The following is a 21,781-nucleotide window of genomic DNA, read 5'->3' on the forward strand; positions in this document are numbered from 1 at the left end:
CAGAGGCGGTGGTGTGGCTCTGTGTATACTTTACTTTTCTTTATATACTTTATAGTCGCCAAACAATTGATACTAGAGCGTACAATCATCACAGCGATATTTGATTCTGCGCTTTGCGCTCTCTGGAGTACAAATCGATAGTAAATATTAAAAATTTAAATTATAAATCATAAATAGAAAATAGAAAAGGGGAAGTAAGGTAGTGCAGAAAAACCGAGGGGCAGGTCAGGATATTTGGAGGGTACGGCCCATATCCGGGTCAGGATGCGTTCAGCAGTCTTATCACAGTTGGAAAGAAGCTGTTCCCAAATCTGGCCGTACGAGTCTTCAAGCTCCTGAGCCTTCTCCCAGAGGGAAGAGGGACGAAAAGTGTGTTGGCTCGGTGGGTCGTGTGCTTGATTATCCTGGCGGCACTGCTCCGACAAGGACGGAAGATTGGTTTCTGTGATGTGCTGGGCTGTGTTCACTATCTTCTGCAGCTTCTTCCGGTCTTGGACAGGTCAACTTCCATACCAGGTTGTGATGCACCCTAGAAGAATGCTTTCTATGGTGCATCTATAAAAATCAGTGAGGGTTTTAGGGGACAGGCTGAATTTCTTTAGCTTTCTCAGGAAGTAAACGCGCTGGTGGGCCTTCTTGGCAGTGAACTCTGCTTGGTTGGACCAAGTCAGGTCATTTGTGATATTGACCCCGAGGAAATTAAAGCTTTTGACCTGTTCCAATTGTGCACCACTGATGTAAATGGGGTCGTGCAGTCCACTATTCCTTCTGAAGTCAACAACCAATTCTTTCGTCTTGCTGATGTTGAGGGATAGGTTATTGTCTTCGCACCATGCCACCAGGTTCTTAATTTCCTCTCTTTACTCAAACTCATCATTACCAGAGATATGGCCTACGATTGTGGTGTCATCAGCAAACTTATATATTAAGTTCGATGGAAACTTGGCTACACAATCATGGGTGTACAGTGAGTACAGCAGGGGGCTGAGTACACAGCCTTGTGGGGCACCGGTGCTCAGAGTGATTGTAGAGGAGAGCTTGTCCCCTATTTTTACAGCCTGGGTCCTGTCTGTGAGGAAGTTGAAGATCCAGCTGCAGATCTGAGTGCTAAGGCCCAGGTTCTGGAGCTTAGGAATCAGTTTAAGGGATGGCTTTTTAGAACAGCTTGTTGTTAAGCCCACTAGGGGATCAGCTGTGCTGAATTGGGTGTTGTGCAATGATCAAGAGGTGATAAGAGAGCTTAAGGTTAAGGAACCCTTAGGGAACAATGATCACAATATGATTGAGTTCACATTGAAATTTGAGAGGAAAAAATAAAATTCAATGTGTCGATATTTCAGTGGAATAAAGAAAATTACAATGGCATGAGCGGGGAAATGGCCAAAGTTGACTGGAAAGAGACATTTGCAGGAAAGGCAGCAGAGCGAAAAATAAGGGAAGCAAAAGGCAGATGTATTCCAAATAAGAAGAAACTTTCAAATGGAAGAAGGACACTACCATGGCTGACAAGTGAAGTCAGAGCCAAAGTAAAAGCAAAAGAGAGAGCATACAAGGAAGCCAAAGCTAGTAGGAAGATAGAGGATTTGGGAGCTTCTAAAAACCTGCAGAAGGAAGCTGAGAAGGTCATTCGGAAGGAAAAGATGAATTATGAGTTGAAGCTGGTGACTAATATCAAAGAAGATACTAAAAGCTTTTTTAAGTATATAAATGGTAAAAGAGAGTTGAGGGTAGATATAGGACCAATAGCAAATAGCGCTGGAGATATTGTAATGAGAGATGCAGAGATGACAGAGGAACTGAACACATATTTTGCAACAGTCTTACAGTGGAAGAGATCTGCAGTATACCAGACATTCAAGACTGTCAGGGCAGTGAAGTTTATGCAGTGAAAATTACGACTGAGAAGGTGTTCAGGAAGATTAATGGTCTGAGGGTGGATAAATCTCCTGGACCTGATGGAATGCACCCTTGGGTTCTGAAGGAAGTAGCTGGAGAGATTGCGGAGGCATTAACGATGATCTTTCAAGAATTGATAGATTCTGGCATTGTATTGAATGACTGAAAAATTGCAACTGTTACTCCACTATTTAAGAAGGGTGGGAGGCAGCAGAAAGGAAACTATAGACCTGTTAGCCTGACATTGGTGGTTGGGAAGTTGTTGGAATCGATTGTTAGGAATGAGATTACGGAGTACCTGGAGGCACATGACAAGATAGGCCAAAGTCAGCATGGTTTCTTGAAAGGAAAATCCTGCCTGTGTCACAGTGGGGGGAGCATTGAGAGCAAGGGTGGACCCAAATGCAAGACACATCTTGTGAGGTTAATTAATTGCAGTTTCTTGCCTCGGGCTCGGACCCCAGAACCAGGCATGGACATGACATGGGCTAGGGAGAGGAGGAACATAGAAAAACAGAGCCTGGGTCGCGGGACAGCAGGTACATGGAACCATGGACACATGCACAGAACACAGAGTTGGGACCCCTCCTTGGGTACAGGATGTAGGGCCGGGACTCTCACACAGAACAGAGAGCCGGGACCCCTCCTTGTGTACAGGACAGGGCCGGGACTCATGAACCCCCACGGGGCAACGGCAAGACGGCCAGACTTACCCCACGGAGGCGAGGACCAGACAAGACAAGATATGACCCCCCACCCCCCCACGGGGCAATGGCAAGACGGTCAGACTTACCCCACGGAGGTGAAGACAAGACAAGACCAACACGAAACAACACCAGACAGTACCTATCTAGCTCTGGTGATAGAACCAGACCGAAGTGCAGGCAAGGGCTGCAGACGAAGGCTAGAGGCGAGAGGGGCAGAGAAGGGATTCAGACAGGGGGGTAGGACAAGAATCACAGACCGCCAGGGACAGGACTTGACTCAGAACTTGGATGCTGCCAGGGATAGGACTCGACTCGGAACTTGGATGCCGCCAGGGCCGGGACTTGACTTGGTACATGGATGTCGCCAGGTAACAGCGAGCTCTCAACTTGGCCCCGGAACAGTAGACAGCGGTTCTTGATTCCCTCCGGCGGGTTAACTGACGGACCCACCTCGGTGAGGAAACTTTGCAGGCTCGCTTTGGCAGGGTAACTTGACAGGGTTGCTCCGGTGAGGAAAGGCGAATTACCGGCACTCGCTTCGAGCGGAGACTAGGCTTGCTCCGGCCAGGTGACATTGGCACGAGTACCTTGGTGACTTTGCAAACGCTCTTAGAAACATAGAAACACAGAAAATAGGTGCAGGAGTAGGCCATTCGGCCCTTCGAGCCTGCACCGCCATTTATTATGATCATGGCTGATCATCCAACTCAGAACCCCGCCCCAGCCTTCCCTCCATACCCCCTGAACCCCATAGCCACAAGGGCCATATCTAACTCCCTCTTAAATATAGCCAATGAACTGGCCTCAACTGTTTCCTGTGGCAAAGAATTCCACAGATTCACCACTCTCTGTGTGAAGTAGTTTTTCCTAATCTCGGTCCTAAAAGGCTTCCCCTCTATCTTCAAACTGTGGCCCCTCGTTCTGGACTTCCCCAGCAACCGGAACAATCTTCCTGCATCTAGCCTGTCCAATCCCTTTAGGATCTTATACGTTTCAATCAGATCCCCCCTCAATCATCTAAATTCCAACGAGTACAAGCCCAGTTCATCCAGTCTTTCATCATATGAAAGTCCTGCCATCCCAGGAATCAAACTGGTGAACCTTCTTTGTACTCCCTCTATGGCAAGGATGTCTTTCCTCAGATTAGGGGACCAAAACTGCACACAATACTCCAGGTGTGGTCTCACCAAGGCCTTGTACAACTGCAGTAGTACCTTCCTGCTCCTGTACTCGAATTCTCTCGCTATAAATGCCAGCATACCATTCGCCTTTTTCACCGCCTGCTGTACCTGCATGCCCACTTTCAATGACTGGTGTATAATGACACCCAGGTCTCGTTGCACCTCCTCTTTTCCTAATCGGCCACCATTCAGATAATAATCTGTTTTCCTATTTTTGCCACCAAAGTGGATAACTTCACATTTATCCACATTAAATTGCATCTGCCATGAATTTGCTCACTCACCCAACCTATCCAAGTCTCTTGCGCCGAATGGCTGAAAGCTGGAGACTATAAACTACTGGTTCTGCCGGGAGTAAGTTGCCTTCAATCACCAAGGCCAACGGACATGGGAAAACAGGGAACCAAAGGGAAACAAGGAGTCAACGGTCCGGATCGTAACATAAACAAAGTAAATTTAAAGGGACCCCGATCCGGACCATGACAGCCTGACTAACCTACTGCAATTCTTGGGGAAATTACAAGCAGGGTAGACAAAGGAGATGCAGTAGATGTGCTGTACTTGGATTTTCAGAAGGCCTTGTGAAGGTGCCGCACATGAGGCTGGCTTAGCATGTAAAGACTCGATAGAATTACAGGGAAGCTTCTGGCATGGTGGAGCATTGGCTGGTCGGCAGAAAACAGAATGGGAATAAAGGGATCTTATTCTGGCTGGCTCCCGGTTACCAGTGGAGTTACACAGGGTTGGTGTTGGGACCACTGCTTTTTACGATGTATGTCAATGATTTGGATTATGTGATTAATGGATTTGTGGCTAAATTTGCCGATGATACAAAGTTAGGTGGAGGAGCAGGTAGTGTTGAGGAAACAGAGAGCCTGAAGAGAGACTTAGATAGTTTATGGGAATGGGCAAAGTAGTGGCAAGTGAAATGCAATTTGGGGAAAGTGTATGATCATGAACTTTGGTGAAAGAAATAAACAGGCAGACTATTATTTAGGTGGGGAGAGAATTCAAAGTACAGAGATGCAAAGGGACTTGGGAGTCCTTGTGCAGGATACCCTAAAGATTAACCTCCAGGTTGAGTCGGCTGTGAAGAAGGTGAATGCAATGTTGACATTCATCTCTCGAGGTATAGAATATGAGAGCAGGGATGTGATGTTGAGGCTCTATAAGGCATTCGTGAGACCACACTTGGAGTATTGTGTGCTGTTTTGGGCTCCTTATTTTAGAAAGAATATACTGTCATTGGAGAGGGTTCAGAGAAGATTCACAAGAATGATTCCAGGAACGAAAAGGTTACTGTATGAGGAACGTCTGGCAGCTCTTGGGCTGTATACCCTGGAGTTCAGGACAATAAGGGAGGATCTCATAGAAACAATCAGAATGTTAAAACGCCTGAACAGATTAGCTAAAGCAAAGTTACTTCCAATGGTAGGGAAGTCAAGGACAAGAGGGCACGACTTTAGGATTGAAGGACGTCCTTTTAGAAGTGAGATGCGAAGAAATTACTTTCATCAGAGGCTGATAAATCTGTGGAATTTGTTCCCATGAGCGCTGTGGAGGCCAAATCATTGGGTGTGTTTAAAGCAGAGATAGGTAAGTTCTTGATTAGCCAGGGCATCAAAGGGTATGGGGTGAAAGCAGGGGAGTGGGGATGACTGGAAGAATTGGATCAGCCCATGATTGAATGGTGGAGCAGACTCGATGTGCTGAATGTCCTATTTCTGCTCCTATATCTTACAGTCTTTTGGTCTAAATGCTTGCATCGAAATTCTCCTGCGATAAATGGCAACATATAGTTTGCATTTTTCTTTGTTTCTATACTTGCAAACTAACTTTCACTAAATTATATATAGGAATAACGAGGTTCCCTGAAAACCAACTTTCAATTGTGTGCCACATAAAAAAATTTCAACCTTACCTTTTCTGCCCACAAAGCGGATGACATCTTTTACTTTCCAAATAATGCTAAATTCACCACAGCTCTCTTATTCATTTGGCCTCTTGAATCATCATTGTCTCCACAATCCACTCAACCAGGCAGTTTGGTATCATCAACAAAGTTGGAAATATTTCAGAATTTTGAAAGCATTGCTTAATTTTGTTGGTTTTCTAAATAAGCTATTTTTATATTGTGTAAGAACTTAAAAGTCCTTAATTGGATAAGTATGGAAAATGTTTAGAGGGCGCAATCCATTCTGTAGCTCTGTTCCTTAATTATTTTATTGCCTTGCTGTGGAGCAGTGCCATCTCATCTGGGATGCCTGTTTACACATTGTAATTATAGGATGAGAACTTTGTCATCTCCTGAAAATTCCAGCGTACTTCATACTTAAGTAGTAAGCAGAACTAATTTTAAAAAAGATAAAAAAGACTGTTTTAATCAGCTTACGATTCTTTAATCCTCTTTGAAAAATGATAAAATACCTAATATACTTACATAAAGTTACATGGTTTTGCGCCACAGAAGCAAGCAATTAGTATGAGTCTATGTTGGTGCTTGTGTTCCATACAACCCTCTGCTATCAAACTCAATTAAACGATCTTTCAATTCTTTTTCTTTCTTGTTTCTAAATAACTTCTCTTTAAATGAGCCTATACACCCTAATTGTCTTTTGCAAATATTTTTGGATTAAGACATTTTCCCCAATTCCATCATTGCATTTTAATGTGACCTTCTGAAATATATAACATTTATCATCCAAAACAGTAAATATCTTCTCTATGTCTACCATTTCAGACCTTCACAATAATAAAGAACCCTAATACCTTCATCGATCTAGAGTAAATCGTACCAGGTCAGTCGATTTTCACTAATAACCATAAACCTTAAGAGCTGGTATCATTCTTGAAATCCTTTTTCCAAATTCTTTAGTAACTTTTTGAAATATAGAGAACAAAATGACTTACTGAACTTCATGTGTGGTATAAAGAGCTAATAACAAATATTCACAGATCATTTTAATTCTATCATATCTGATGTAAACTTCTCTGATTTTGTCTGGATGTAGGAATAATTGGCAAAGCCAGCACTTATCCCTTATCCTTCAATATCCTGACCATACTAGATCTCCGCAAGGGACAGTTAAGAGTCAACTATTAGACCCAGAGTCATACATTGTAAGGTAAGTGGATTTCTTCGCTCAAACAATGCAAGTAAAACAGTCTAAGATTCTAAGCTCCCTGATGACCACACTTGTAAGAAATGCAGCTTCTTACAGGAGGACAGGCAGGGGAGGAGGATCACAAACAAGAGAAAATCTGCAGATGCTGGAAATCCAAGCAACACACACACAAAATGCTGGAAGAACTCAGCAGACCAGGCCAGAATCTATGGAAAAAAGTACTGTCCATGTTTCAGGCCGAGACTCTTCAGCTGGTCCTACCCTGGCCTGGCTTGTTGAGTTCCTCAAGCATTTTGTGTGTGTTGCAGAGGAGGAGGATTGTCTTTGCTAATAAAAAAAAGAAATCAGATGTTTAGAAAGTGCTGACATAGGTTTGGAGGATGTAGAATCCTTGTGGGTAGAGTTAAGAAACTGCAAGGGTAAGAAGTCCCTGATGGGACTTACTTACAGGACCCTGAACAGTAGCCAGGATGTGGTCTACAAATTACAGTGGGAGATAAAAAAAAATGTCAAAAAGACAATGTTACGTTAGTCGTGTGAGATTTCAATATGTAGATAGATTGGGAAAATCAAGTTGATGCTAGATTACAAGAAAGAGAATTTGTGAAGTGCAGCTTGTGGTTGAGCCCACGAGGAAATCAGTAATTCTGTGGAATGACTGTTTTGTAATGAACCAGGTATGATTAGGGAGCTTAAGGTAAAGGAACTCTGAGGTAACAGTGATCATAACGATAGAATACAGCCTGCAATTTGAGAAGGAGAAGCTAAAGTCAGATGTATCAGTATTACAGTGGAGTAAAGGGAATTACAGAGGCATGAGAGAGGGCTGGTCAAAGATCATTGGAAGGGGGCACTAGAAGGGATAATTGCAGACCAGCAAGGGCTGGGATTTCTGGGAGCAATTTGGAAGGTACACGATAGATACATACCAAAGAAGAGGAAGTATTCTAAAGGTAGGAAAACATGATTGTGGTTGACAAGGGAAGTCTAATCCAACATAAAAGTCAAAGTGAGGGCATGTAATAGAGCAAGAATTAGTTGGAAGTAAGTAGATAGGGAAATTGTTAAAAACCAGCAGAAGTCAACTTAAAAAAAGGGGGTAATAGATGAAATATGAAGCTAAGCTATTCAATAATATCAAAAGTGATACTGGAAGTTTTTTCTGATATATAAAGAGTAAAGAGAAGTGAGAGTGGATATCGGACCACTGGAAAATGATGCTAGAGAAACAGTAATAAGGTCAAGGAAGTGGTGGATGAACTGAATAAGTATTTTGCATCAGCGTTCGCTCTGGAAGACCATCGTGGTTTGCCGGAAGATCGGGAGTGTCAAGGAGCGGAAGTGAGTGCAGTTGCTATTACTAGTGAGATGTGCTTGGGAAACTGAAAGGTCTGAAAGATGACTAAGTCATCTGGACCAGATCAACTACAAACCAGGGTTCTAAAAGAGGTGGCTGAAGAGATTGTGGAGGCATTAGTAATGATATTTAAAGAATCAATTAATTCTAGCATGGTTCCAGAGGACCAGAAAATTGCAACTGTCCCTCCACTCTTCAAGAAGGGAAGGAGGCAGAAGAAAGGAAATTCTAGATCAGTTTCCTTGTCCTTGATGTTTAGGAAGATATTGGAGTCAATTGTTAAGGATGTGGTTTCAGGATACTTGGAGCACATGATAAAATGGGCCAAAGTCAGCATGGTTTCCATAATGGAAAATCTTACCTGACAAATCTGTGGAATTCTTTGAGGAAATAAAAAGCAGGATAGACAAAGAACTATCAGTGTATGTTCTGTACTTGGATTTTCAGAAGGCCTTTGGCAATGTCCCACACATGAGGCTGCTAAACAAGATAGGAGCCCAGTGCATTACAGTGAAGTTATTAGCATGGATGGAGCGTTGCAGGAGACAAATAGTGGGAATAAAGAGACGCTTTACGCGTTGGTTGCTGGTGGGTAGTCATGTTCCACAGGGGTCTGTGTTGGGATCATTTTTTTAAAGTTGTATGTCATCAGGTTGGATGATGAAATTGATGGCGTTGTGGCCAAGTTTGTGGATGATATGAAGATAGGTAGAGATACAGGCAATGTTGAGGAAGCAGGGAGGCTGTAGAAGGACTTAGACAGATTCGGAAAATGGTCAAAGAGTTGGCTGATAGAAGGCAGTGTCAGAAAGTATATGGCAATGCACATTGGTAGAAGAAATAAAAGTATAGACTGCTTTCTAAAATGGGTGAAAATTCAAAAATCTGATGTGCTAAGGGATTGGGAGTCCTAGTGCAGTATTCCTTAAAGGTTCATTTGCAGGTTGAATCAGTGGTGAGGAAGACAAATGCAATACCCAGCTCAGTAACACAAAAAAGGAAGTGGGGAGAAGAAGAAAGCAGGATTGATAGGGAATTCATTGATTAGGGTTACAGACAGGGGCTTCTGCTGACAAGAGTGAAAATCCTAGGGTGCCAGGGTCAGGGACATAACATTCTTAAGAGAGGTATGGGAGCCAGACATCAAGGTCCATGTCAATGATGTAGACAAGAAGGATATCAAGGTCCTGCAAAGTGAATTTAGGAAGTTAAATGCTAAGTTAAAGGACAGGACCCAAGGGTCGTGATCTCAGGATTGCTATCCATGCCATGTGCTAGGAAGGCTTGAAATAGGAAGATAATACAGGTGAACATGAGCAGATGATGCAGAGGGGAGGACTTCAGACTTTTGGATCATTGGGCTCTCTTCCAGGGAAGGTGGGACCAGTTCGAATGTGTTGGTTTGCCCCTGAATTAGAGGGAGACCAATTTCAAAAACATTGCGGAAAGGTTTGCTAGTGCTGCTCTTGGGGATTTAAACTTGAGTTGCGGGGGATGGGACCAGAATGCCATTGCAGCTAGTGAAGTGGTTGTGAGGAAAGAAGATGTTAAGTTGACATGTAAAGACAGGAATCAAAATGTTGAGCACATGGGGATTGATGTTCTTAAGTTTGTCTATATCAATGCAAGGAGTGTTGTAGTTAAGATAGATGAACTTAGAGCATGGTTCAGCAGTAGAAAATCTGATGTTGTTTTCATTAGTGAGATTTGGCTGCAGAAGGGGCAGGACCGGCAGCTCAATATTCTGAAGTTCTGTTGTTTCAGAAACGATAGAGCAGGAGGTACTAAAGGGGAAGTGGTGTCACTACTAGTAAGGGAAAATGTAACAGCAATGCTCAGACAGAACAGACTGGAGGGCTCATCTATTCTCGCTATAGAATCATAGAACCATTAAACCATAGAACCATAGAACACTACAGCACAGAAAATGGGCCATTCGGCCCTTCTAGTCTGTGTCGAAACTTTATAAACTCTATATGGATGGAACTTAGGAATAAGAAAGGATGACCACATTAGCTAAGTATAGTGCTCCAAGAGTCAGTGGGATTTAGGGGAGGAAATTTGTAGAGAGATAGCAGACAGTTGCAAGAAACATGAGGTTGTGATAGTAACTTTCCATATATTGACTGGGGCTCCCATGCTGTAAAAAGGACTGGATGGGATAGAGTTTGTTAAATGTGTTCAGAAAAGTTCTTTAATCAATGTATAGAGGTCCCAACTAGAGAGATCATGATACTGAATCTCCTTTTAGGGAATGAGGCATGGCAGGTGATAGAAGTTTCTGTATGGAAACAGTTTGGATCTAGCGATCATAACTCCATTATTTTCAAGCTAATTACGGAGAAAGATAGGACTGGCCTTCGAGTTGAAGTTCCATAATGGAGAAATGCCAATTTTGGTCACATCGGAAAAGATAAGACAGACTTGGATTGGGATAGGGTGTTTTCGGGCAAACAGATGCTTGGGAAATGGAAGGCATTTAAAAGTGGAATATTGAGAGTACAGAGTTTGTATGTTGCTTGAAGATCACCTAGGTCATCAATGCATGTAGCCAAAAGACATAGGGGAGATATTAAAATAATTTTTTGCATTTATATTTACTCTGGAGACAGACGCAGAGTCGATAGAACAGAGGCAAAACAGCAGAGATATCTTGGACTGCATATGGATTACAGAAGAGGAGGTGCATGCTGTTTTGAGGCAAAAAAGAGTGGATATATCCCCAGGGCCTGACAAGGTATACCCACGGACAATATGAGAGGCTGCTGTAGAAATTACAGGGACCCTGGAAGAGTTATTTAAATGTTCTTAGCCACGCGTGAGGTGCTGCATAACCGAAGGATAACTAATGTTGTTCCAACAGTCATGTAGGATTCTAAGAATAAATTTAAAAATTATAGCTTAGTGAGCCTGACATCAGTAGTGATTAAATAATTGGAAGGTATACTAGGATATATAAGTATTTGGATAGACAGGGCCTGATTAGGGATAGTCATAATGGATTTATGCATGGTAGGTTGTATCTAGTCAAACTTAAAAGTTTTTTGAGGAGGACACCAGGAAAGTTGTTGAAGGGAACACAGTGGATATTATCTTCATGGACTTCAGCAAGGCCTTTGACAAAGTCCTGCATGGGAGGCTGGTCCAGAAGGTTGGTATTCAGGATGAAGTAGCCAATTGGATTCAACATTGGCTTAGCAGGAGAAAAGTTTAAAGTTCAAAATGAATGTATTATCAACCAACATATACGTCACCATTTGCAATCTTGGGCATACTCAATAAATCTAATAACCATAATAGATTTAATGAAAGACTGTACCAAAAGTGGGTACAACCAGGATGCAAAAGACAAGGAACTGTGCAATTACAAAAAGAAAGAAAAAAAGGAATCGTAATAATAATGATAATAATAAATACTGTAATACAAGCCTGATTTAGTCAGAGTCCTACAAATTATATTACAACCGATCCATTATTACAAATAGGACAAACCATAACAGTCACCTGGATATAATATTACAGGACAAAGAAGCAAGAACAACTTAATAGATATAGCATTCCAAACACACACAACATACAGAAATCAATAAGTGAAAAACACCAGAAACATGCTGAATTAAAAGAGGAAATTGAAAGACTATGGTACATGAACAGAGTATACATCGTCCCAGTAGTAATATCTACTACTGCTATCATCCCAAAGTCATTACACAACAGCATTGTACAATTAGGCCTACTCAGCGATATTTATATAAACCTCCAGAAAGCCATAATACGAAACAGCACTAGAATAGTCCAAAAGTTCCTAGCAATTGAGAAATGAGTGTGCTTGGCTATGCCCATACCTCAGATTTTACCAGCTTGAACTGAGAAAATGTGAAAATTCACCCCGGAGCCAGAAATGATGTTGGTGAGCTGGTTGTACCATCTCCATCTCTGATCTCCTGATGAGGACTAGTCCATGCATGTCCAGTTTCTTTGCCCTGAAGTCAGTAACAGCTATTTGGTCTTGGTAACATTAAGTAAGAGGTTTTTGTTGTGGCACCACTCAGCCAGATTTTCAATCTCCCTTCTTTACACTAATACATCACCACTTTTGATTCAGCCTACGGCAGTGGGGTCATCAGCAAACCTGAATATGTCACTGGAACTGTGCTTAGCCACATATTCACAAATGTAAAGTGAGTAGACTAGGGGGCTGAGCACACAGCCTTGTGGTGCACTTATGCGGATGGAGATTGTGGAGGAGATGTTACCAATCCAAACTGACTGGGGTCTGCAAGTGAGGAAATCGAGAATCTAATTTGCACAAAGAGGTATTGAGGCCAAGGTCTTGAAGCTTATTGCTTAGTTTTGAGGGGATGATAGCATTGAATAGCAATTTGTAGTTGATTAAGAACATCCTGATGTATGCATCTTTTCTGTCCAGATATTCCAGGGTTGAGTGAAGAGCCAATGAAATTCCAGAGAGAGTGTTAGTATTTGGTTACATCTTCAACTGGAGGCCTGTGACTAGTGGTGTGCCGTAGAGATCTGTGCTGGATCCATTGGTGTTTGTCAATTATATTAATGATATGGTTCATAATGTGGTAAACAGGAGCAGCAATTTTGCAGATTATAAAAAAATTGGAGGTCTAGTGGACAGTAATGAAGACTATCAACACATGCAGCAAGATCTAGAGCAGCTGGAAAAATGGAACATGGACAAGCATGAGGTGCTACACTTTGGAAATACAAACAGGATAAGACTTACACAGCGAACTGTAGTTTTCTGAGGACTGTGGTAGAACAAAGGAATCTGGGAATACAGATCCATAGTTCTTTGAAAGTGGAATCATAGATGGATAGTGTCATAAAGAGAGATTTTGGCACAATGACCTTCATAAATCACATTATTGAGTGCAAGAGTTTGGATGTTATTTTGAAGTGTAAGATGTTGGTGATGCTAAATTTGGAGTATTGTGTGCAGTTTTGGTCACCTACCGACAGTAAGGGTATCAATAAGGTTAAAAGAATGCAGAGAAAATTTACACAGAGGAGCTGGCTCAATGACTATCATGCATTAACATTCACGTTCACTGTGATTATTTCCTTTGAGAGGTTGGTCATGGCTAGAATTAACTCTTGGCTAAGCAAGGACCTGGACCTGCTGCAATTTTCCTACCACCATAATAGATCAATGGCAAATGGAATCTCACTATTTCTCCACTCGGCCTTAGATCACCTGGACAACAGCAATACTTATGTCAGCTGCTGTCTATTGATTACAGTTCAGCATTCAACATCATCATCTCAATAAGATTCAAAACCTAGTCCTCTGAAACTCTTCCTGTAATTGGATCCTGCATCGGGAGACCACAGTCAGTGAAGATCGGAAATAACGTCTTCTCCTCACTGACGATCAACACTGGTGCACCTCAAGGATGGGTGCTTAGCCCTTTGCTCTACTCTCTCTGCACCCGTGATTGCATGGCTCATCACAGCTCAAATAATATCTATAAATTGTCGATGACATAACTTTGCTAGTAAGATCTCAGATGGTGACATGGAAGATCAGCTAGTTCAGTGGTGTCGCTACAAACAGCTTGTACTCAATGTCAGGAAAACCAAGGGAACTCCAGGAAGGAAAGGCAGGGAAGCACACGCCAGTCCTTCGACAGGTCGGCAGTGGAATTGGTGAGCAGTTTTAATCTCCTGGGTGTTAACATCTCCAAAGGTCTATCCTGGGCCCACCATATTGATGGAATTATGAATAAGGCACCCCATCGGCTATATTTAATTAGGCATTTTATGAAATTTGGTATGTCACTGAAGACTCTAGCAAACTTCTGCAGATATACTGTGGAGAGCATCTGACAGGTCACATCACTGTTTGGAATGAAGGCACCAAAGCACAGAATCGGGGAAAAAACTGCAGGGGCATCTCAGTAAACTCAGCCAGCTCCCTCATGGATGCTAGACATCCCAGCAGCGAGGGCGTCTTTCAAAAGATGATGTTTCAAGTAGATGGCATCCATCATTAGGACCCTGATCAACCAACACAGGCATTTTTCTCATTTCCACAATCAAGGAGGAGGTACAGGAGCATTAAGACACAACTCAACACTTTCAAGATAGCTTTCTCCTCTCAATCATTTTTAGATTTCTAAATAGTCTATGAACTCATGAATATTACCTCAATATCTTGCTCTGTATTTGCAATGCATATTTTTATTTCATACTGTAACTTACAGTGACTTTTCTGTATTGTCCTGTACTGCTGCTGCAAAGCAATTAATTTCACAACAAACATATGTTACTGATAATAAACCTCATTCTGACACAAGGATGCTGCTGGCACTTGAGGACTTGAGTTATCGGGAAGGATTGAATTGGTTAGGACTTCATCCCCTGGAGTGCAGGCGAATGAGGGGAAATTTGATAGGGGTATAGAAAATTATGCGGGAGTATAAATAAGCAGGTTTTTAGCACTGAGGTGGGGTGAAACTGGAACTAGAGGTCATAGGTTAAGGGTGAAGGGTGAACTATTTAAGGGAAACCTGAGGAGGAACTAGAAGGTGGTAAGAGTGTGGGACGAGCTGCCAACAGAAGTGGTGGATGTTGGGTTTGATTTCAACATTAAAGAGAGATTTAGATAAGTATACAAATGGGAATGATATGGAGGGCTATGGTCCAGGTTTGGTTCGATGAGACTAGGCAGAATCATGTTTTAGCATGGATTTGATGGGCCTGCTTCTTTTGCTATAGTTCTTTATAACTCTGTGACTCTATTTGCTGTCTTTTTCTGAAAGAGAACATCCAGAATTTCAATACAACAGCTTTTATGATGCAATTTGAAATTTGTCTCTGGCCTGTCAGCCTTTGCCTCTAGTTATAACAACTGTACCTGTATCATTAGAGACTGCTCAACCCCAGTTCCCTCTGCACCCTGCTCCACTTGGATACTCATTTTCTTCCTACCAATATATTCCACAGCCTTTTTATAATATTTTATCTTTCATGCTCCAGACCATGAATTTCCAAGCTGTGGTCCAAGGACACTTTTCTGAATGGTATTGCTCCATGGCATATAAAAGATTGGGAACTCATGCTCTAGGCAGTCACTTGGGAACAAGGATGATTTGCTTCCACTCCACTTCTGTGAGTCCTGTGATGGATGATGAGACCATTACTCCTTTAAGGGAAGCATTATCTGCATAACTCCCCCCTGGCATTCAGCATTTGTACTCCGGTATCCAGTTAACACATAAGGTGTAGGCAAACAAAGCAAGTGGGAGACAGCAGCTTCCAAAACCTCCAATGAGACTACGTATAGGATCTGGATAATCTGTCAATGTGTGGCGTAAGTGCTGCCAGTTCCCAGCATTAGGCCCACATACGCAATACCAGCCAGGGTACAGCACAAAGTCTCACATCTCAGTCCTGAATAAGCTACCTACTCGTTACACTGATTCATTGCTGGATTTACACCAGATTCCTGGCATGCTCAGTGCACCACACTGGGGAAGGAAGGAGATTGTGCCAGATTCTCAGCAACACGGTGCTGTCAATTACTGATCAACTTAGAATATTATAATGACCCCTCTTAACATTGATTCCATCCATGATCTCATCCCTGGGAACACATCCTGAACGCTAAGGGAGGTACTGGCATATATTGAAAATTCCAGAGACAGTCTGTTAAGATTCCTTAAACTGCGCATAAGTTGTTTGAGTTCCTTAAGTGTCTGAATGCATTGATCTATACACTTGGCAAATGACCGAAGTTTAAAAATTATTCAGTCCAAAACACTGAAGTTTACTTTGCCAGTTAGAGAAACTGAAAATATTCTACAAGTATATTATGAGGAAACTAGGGAGAGAATAGGCCTCCTGAAGAATCACTATGGTTGTCCATGGGTGGTGCCAAAGAAGATGGGTGAGGTGTTAGAAGAACATTTCTCATCAGTAATACCATATACACGGTCATGGGAGTTAAGAAATTAAGGGAAATGAATTGTAATGTATTGGAACATATTCACATTACAAAAGAAGAAGTGCCTGGGGCCTGATCAAGTGTGTCTTAGGACTTTGTAGGAAGATGGAGAAATAAATTGTTGGCAGAGATATTTGCATCGTTTTTAGTCAAAGCTGAGATACTGTAAGACTGGATGGGAGCCAATGTTGAGTCTTTATTTAAGACGGGTTGCAAGGACAGGCCAGGGAACTACAGGCCAATGCACCTAAAAACAATTGCTCATTAAGTGGCCAATCTAGAGGCATAGAAATCTTGAGTACAAAATAGCAAGGTTGGAAATTTACATCATAAGTATTCTTAAGTGCTGCCTCACATTTCCAATCATTTCATTTCTTAAGAGATTTGTCTTCGTAAGAAAATGAAGGTCCAACTTGAGATATTCTACTCTTCACTACTTGAAACTAACAATACTTGTTCCCTGATTTTTACAAGAACATTAATTGCTTCCCTCATCTCCCCACTTCATTCCTCTGACACCCATCTTGCTCTGACCTCACTTTCCCTGGAAACTCCAACTCTCCTCTGATCTCTCTATCACTGTACCCTTCTGTGACCCAGCACTACCCACCTTCTATCAAGTTTAGTCATTTTCACCACCCCCTCCAACCTCCCCCTTTCTGAGGCACAATGTTCTGCCCTCAGAAAGGGCTTTATGTTTGTCTTTCTGTGCTCACACCTCAGTGAATTCTGCACCCACCATGCTACCAAACTTAAATTTTCTGTGGAAGATTCCTTCTGGACAACAAACCTAATCAGTTCCCCTCAACTACCACCCTCTTCTATCTGACAGAACTGATTCTTATCCTCAACAATTTCTCTTTTGGCTCCTCTCAATTTCTCCAAACTAAAGGTACAGCCATGGGCATTCACTTGGGCCCCAGCTATGCCCAAGTTTCAAGCCTACACTGGTGACGCTCCCCAACTTTTTCTCTGATACATTGGTGACGACATTGGTGCTCCTCTTTGCACTTATGCTGAGCTCATAAATTTCATCAAATTTGCCTCCAGCTTCAACCCTGCCCTCAAATTTATTTGGTCCATTGCTGTTATTTCTTTCCTCTTTCACTAGCTCTTTCTCCATTTTTGGAGACAGACTATCCCTCTACCATCTTTTACAAACCTTCTTCTCACAGTTATCTTGACCATGCCACTGTCACTTGTAAGAAATATATTCCTTTCTCTCTGTTCCTCCACCTCTGACATCTGTTCTCAGGATGAGGCTTTTCAAAAACATCTGTGATATCTTTCTTTTTCAAAGAATAGGGTCTTCCTTCCCACTTCCATTGATGCTTTCCTCATGCACCTCTTCTTCATTTCCCACATATCTGCACTCTACCCATCCTCCTCTGTCATAACAGGGTTAGGGTAGTCTCCGTATGTAGCTCTTTATTTTCCATAAGTTCTCCATAAGATCCCACCACTAAGCACATCTTAATCCCCATCCCCACCTCTCTGCTTTCCATAGGGAATGCTCTCTATGTGAATCCCTTGTCCACTTGTCCCTCCCCACTGATCTCCCCCTTGGCACTTACCCTGCAAGTGTGACAAGTGACTTGCTCTTAAATCCCCTTCCTTACCACCATTCAGGACCCCAAAAAGTCCTTCCAGGTGAGGCGACACTTTACCTGTGAGTCTGTCAGGGTCATCTATTGTATCTAGTGCAGCCTTTTCTACCTTGATGAGACCGGACACAGATTGGGAGACTGTTTCATCAACCAGCTTCACTCTGCCCAACACAAATGTAGAACCCTGCAAACATGAGGAAATCTGCAAATGCTGGAATTTCAAGCAACACACATAAAAATTGCTGGTGAACGCAGCAGGCCAGGCAGCATCTATAGGAAGAGGTACAGTCGACATTTTGGGCCGAGACCCTTCATCAGGACTAACTGAAAGAAGAGCTAGTAAGAGATTTGAAAGTGGGAGGGGGAGGGGGAGATCCAAAATGATAGGAGAAGAGGAAGGGGATGGGATGGAGCTAAGTGCTGGAAAGTTGATTGGCAAAAGGGATATAAGAGGATCATGGGACAGGAGGCCTAGGGAGAAAGAAAGGGGGAGGGGGAAGCCCAGAGGATGGGCAAGGAGTATAGAGAGAGGGACAGAGGGAGAAAAAAAGGAGAGAGAGAGAGACAGAGAGAAAAAGAGAGAGAGAGAGAGAGAGAGAGAGAAAATAAATAAACAAATAAATAACTGATGGGGTACGAAGGGGAGGTGGGGCATTAACGGAAGTTAGGAAAGTCAGTGTTCATGCCATCAGGTTGGAGGCTACCCAGGTGGAATATAAGGTGTTGTTCCTCCAACCTGAGTGTGGCTTCATCTTGACAGTAGAGGAGGCCATGGATAGACAGATCAGAATGGGACATGGAATTAAAATGTATGGCCACTGGGAGATCCTGCTTTCTCTGGCGGACAGAGCATAGGTGTTCAGCGAAATGGTCTCCCAGTCTGCGCTGGGTCTCACCAATATATAGAAGGCCGCACCGGAAGCACCGGACGCAGTATATCACCCCAGCCGACTCACAGGTGAAGTGTCACCTCACCTGGAAGGACTGTCTGGGGCCTTGAATGGTGGTGAGGGAGGAAGTGTAAGGGCATGTGTAGCACTTGTTCCGCTTACAAGGATAAGTGCCGGGGGGAGAAATGGACAAGGGAGTCACGTAGGGAGCGATTCCTGCGGAAAACGGGGGAGTGGGGTGGGGAGTGAAAGATGTGCTTAGTGGTGGGATCCCGTTAGAGGTGGCGGAAGTTACAGAGAATAATATGTTGGACCAGGAGGTTGGTGGGGTGGTAGGTGAGGACAAGGGGAACCCTTTCCTAGTGGGGTGGCGGGTGGATGGGGTGAGAGCAGAAGTGCGTGAAATGGGAGCGATGCATTTGAGAGCAGAGTTGATGGTAGAGGAAAGGAACCCCTTTCTTTAAAAAAAGGAGGACATCTCCTTCGTCCTGGAATGAAAACCCTCATCCTGAGAGCAGATGCGGCGGAGATGGAAGAATTGCAAGAAGGGGATGGCATTTTTGCAAGAGACAGGGTGAGAAGAGGAATAGTCCAGGTAGCTGTGAGAGTCAGTACGCTTATAGCAGACATCAGTTGATAAGCTATCTCCAGAGGTAGAGACAGAAAGATCAGGAAAGGGGAGGGAGGTGTCAGAAATGAACCAGGTAAACTTGAAGGCAGAGTGAAAGTTGGAGGCAAAGTTAATGAAGTCAACGAGCTCAACATGTGTCCAGGAAGCAGCACTAATGCAGTCGTCGATGTAGTGAAGGAAATGTGGGGGACAGATACCTGCATAGGCTTGGAACATGGATTGGTCCACAAAGCCAACAAAATGGCAGGCATAGCTGGGACCCATATGGGTGCCCATGGCTACACCTTTAGTTTGGAGGAAGTGGGAGGAGCCAAAGAAGAAATTATTAAGAGTAAGGACTAATTCCGCTAGATAGTGCAGAGTGGCGGCAGAGGGGAACTGGTTAGGTCTGGAATCCAAAAAGAAGTGGAGAGCTTTAACACCTTCCTGGTGGGGGATGGAAGTATAAAGGGACTGGGCATCCATGGAGAAAATAAGGTGGTGGGGGCTAGGGAACTTAAAATCATTGAAAAAATTCAGAGCGTGAGAAATGTCATGAACATAGGTAGGAAGGGATTGAACAAGGGGGGATAAAACAGTGTCGAGGTATGCAGAAATGAGTTCGGTGGGGCAGGAGCAAGCTGAGACAATGGGTCTATCTGGACAGGCAGCTTTGTGGATTTTGGGTAGGAGGTAGAAATGGGAAGTATGGGGTGTGGGAACTATAAGGTTGGTAGCAGTGGATGGGAGATCCCCTGAGCGGATAAAGTTGGTGATGGTGTGGGAGACAATGGCCTGGTGCTCCTTTGTGGGGTCATGATCGAGGGGTAAATGTAGAATCTTGCGGTAGTTTCCCATTCTGAGATATCTGTCCAAGGTCTCCCCTACTGCCAGTACTGAGTTTGCCCTCTATTTTTCTCCCCTCCCTCCTTCTCTCTTTTTCCATTCCTCATTCTGTTTGCCTTCTCATCCCTTCTCTTCTCACCTGCCCATCACCTCTCCCTGGATCCCTTTCACCTTCCCTTTCTTTCATGGTTTCCTGTCTTCTCTGACTTGATTTCTTCTTCAGCCTTTTATTTCTTCAACCTATCACCTCCCAGCTTCTTACTTCATACCCCCCTCTCCCACATCCCCCACCTCCTCCCTCACCTGATCTCACCCTATCACCTGGTCTCCCCTATCACCTGCCAAAATGTGCCCCTTCTGCTCCCCTCTCCATCTTCTACTGACTTCTACCCACTTCCTTTCCAGTTCAGAGAGTCTTGGCTCAAACTGCCAGCTGTTAATTCCTCTCCATAGATGCTGCCTGACGTGTTAAGTTCCTCCAGAATTTTGTCTTTATTGCTCCAGATTTCCATATCTACAGAATCTCTTGCAGTTGTGTGTGTTTAATTAATGCTAATTTTAATGATTTGAGTTATGATTCATGAGTTGTTATTTATGAGTTATTAGATTGGTTCGTTATTGGCTAGAACAATAACAATTAGCCAGTTACAAATCAACAAATCTATGTTAAACCGGAGGAAGTTTTAATTTCTCATTCTACTCCTCTCAGAATCTTGCTCCTTTGCAGAAATGGGACTATGTAAGATAATTTAATATAGTTCTTTCACAGGGATAAGAAAATGCTTATTGAAAGAAAATAAAATAGTGTGTGGTAGGAAAGACATAAATATAAAGAATGCATTGATTGAGCACAACATGAAGGAGCAAAGTGTTGAATATTCAGCCAACACTGGCAGTGGAGCAGAGAACAGTGAGGAGTAATTTTGGAGTCAGTGGAAATGAAAACATGGAATGGTGCAGAGATGTAAAACAGATGACTAAATCAATAATGCCTGCTTTTTTCATTATTCATTTGCACAATGAGGGCATTGCTGGCCTCTTGAGTTTCCACCACTCAACACGGGCCAGTTCCATCACTGCGCAGAAACAGGTTGAATGGAAAGAAAGTACATGGAACAAAATACACTAGACCTACTGATCTCCCACGTGGTAGTTATCCCTGCAAGTAAGACAAGTGCTACATCTGCCCATGTACCTCCTCCCTCACCATCATTCAAGCCTTCCTTCCAGGAGAGCTATCATTTCATCTGTGAAGCTGTTGGCGTAATCTATTGTATCTGACACCCCTGCTTCATCCTCCACTACATTAGTGAGACTGATTGTAGATTGGATCAAGAATTTTGTCAGGGACCTTTGCTCTGTTTGTCGCATAAAACGGGACTTTCCAGTGGCCACCATTTCATTTCGACTTCCCATTCCCATTCTGACATGTTGGTCCACAGCATCCTCGACTGTATTAGAACATAGAACGTAGAAATCTACAGCATATTAGAGGCTCTTCGGCTCACAGTGTTGTGCTAATCATGTAACCTGCTCTAGAAACTGCCTAGCATGTCCCTACCGCATCGTTCTCTATTTTTCCAAGTT

The sequence above is a fragment of the Mobula birostris genome, chromosome 3, assembly GCF_030028105.1.
Source record: "Mobula birostris isolate sMobBir1 chromosome 3, sMobBir1.hap1, whole genome shotgun sequence".
Lineage (NCBI taxonomy): Eukaryota > Metazoa > Chordata > Chondrichthyes > Myliobatiformes > Myliobatidae > Mobula > Mobula birostris.